Below are 1,874 nucleotides of genomic sequence, written 5' to 3'. Positions count from 1 at the left end.
CCTTTTTAATAATAAAATGAAATTTAGAATTTCAGATTTTCAAGGGTGTGTGTGTGTGTGTGTGTGTGTGTATTGGGAGGGAGGAAAAGAGGGAGGAGAAGGGAAGGGAAGGGCTGATACATCCTCACAGAAGGTAAGTTCTCTTGTGCAACCCTGGGAGGAACCAGTCACTCCATATACTGGTCAGGACCAGCTCTGGTTGTGCTGGGCTAAGCATGGAAAGACAACTTTTCATTTGGGAACTGGTTTGTATTTGCCCTGGAAAGAACCTAAGAGTTGGAATCGTTCAATAAGAGGTTTTTGAGGCCAAGAGAGCTGAGCTCTGTGGGTGTTGGTTAACAGATAGACACCAATCTGTGTTGGGGAGAGGGGCAGGGAAGAGAAAAGACAGGGCACAGGGAGGAAAGGGCTAGGGGAACTGGTCTGGCTTTAAGCCTAAGTCCCCAACCATAAACCTCTAGTCTTAAGGAGCTCAGTCTTTTGCACCATTCATGTGAGGACGATCTGAGAACTGGGGCAGTCCTAGGGGAACAGGAAGAGGCAGGTTGATTGGCTGCTCCCAGGGGCATGCAGTCTCATCCAGCAGTGACATGTAAGAGTCCCCCTGCCCTCCATCTGGGTCAGAACACACTGAACCAGTCATCTTCAGGTGTGGGAACCACACTTTGGGGAAGTTTTACCAGGATGGGGAGGGATTTGTTAGATAGTCTAGAGGAGGGAAGACTCTGGGGGCTGGATCTCTGACTCTAAGTCTCTGAAGGGCCCAAGGCAGAAGCTTGAACTGAAAATGGAGACAGCTATGCTATCAATGGGCTGCCTTATAGGCAGTGAGTTCCAAGCCTTGGATGTCCAACCAAGTCTGGAGGACAAAGACTGCTCCTCAGTGTGGCTAGGCAGCCAGGGAGGGGTGGGGAGGACAGAGCTGGGTCACTGCAGATCCCCTGACTAATTTGGTGGAAGGATTGGTGACAAACGGGACCATTTGAGGCTTTGTTCATCTCATAATTGAAGAATGTCAAGTTTACAGTTTGAAGTTTATAGGACAACCCTTTAGGGGAGGCTACAAAGTGAATTCCTCCCCATAGTGTGTACTCTGTGGCTCAGGCTTTCCCTGCATGACTTGGCTTTTTGGGAAAAAGAAGAAAGAGTAGTCCATTGGGGCTGCTGCAACAGAAGAACACACAGTGGGTAGCATATAAAAACCGACATTATTTCTCACACTCTGGAGGCTGGAAGTCCAAGATCAAGGCGCCAGCAGAGTCAGTGTCTGGTGGGGACCTGCTTCATGTCTTCTCGTTGTGTCCTCGGTGGTCGGAAGGGGCTGGGGGCTCCCTGGGGTCTCTTTTATAAGAGCACAAATCTCCTCACAAGGGGTCTACCCTCATAACTTCATCACCCAAAGGCCCTGCTTCCTGATACCATCACATTGGAGGTAATGATTTCAACATATGAATTTTGGTACATGAAAATTCAATCTTGAGCAGATGAGGATGAAAGACAGGGAGATAAGGGACAGGAAGGGACATCAGAAGATGCCAGCCATTATTTATTGGGTACTTGCTATATTCCAGGCACACTCATACTTGGTCACATTTAATCCTTGCACAACCTTCTTTTTGTTTTTTATTTTATCTTTATTGTTGAGATTATTACAGAAGTCCCCCCCCCACCTCATAACTCCCCTTCACCCAGTTCCCACTCCACCCCAGGCCCTCATCACCCTATTGTATGTGTCCATAGATAATGCATATGTGCATATAAGATCTTTGTCTAATCTCTTCCTGCACCCACCACACCCCCTTCCCTCTGAGTATTGTCAGTCTGTTTCATTTCCATGTCCCTGATTCTATTCCATTTTCAAGTTTATTCAGTTT

This window comes from Myotis davidii, unplaced genomic scaffold, assembly GCF_000327345.1.
Source record: "Myotis davidii unplaced genomic scaffold, ASM32734v1 scaffold371, whole genome shotgun sequence".
In the NCBI taxonomy this organism is placed as follows: Eukaryota; Metazoa; Chordata; class Mammalia; order Chiroptera; family Vespertilionidae; genus Myotis; species Myotis davidii.
Note: the sequence above shows the minus strand (reverse complement) of the source record.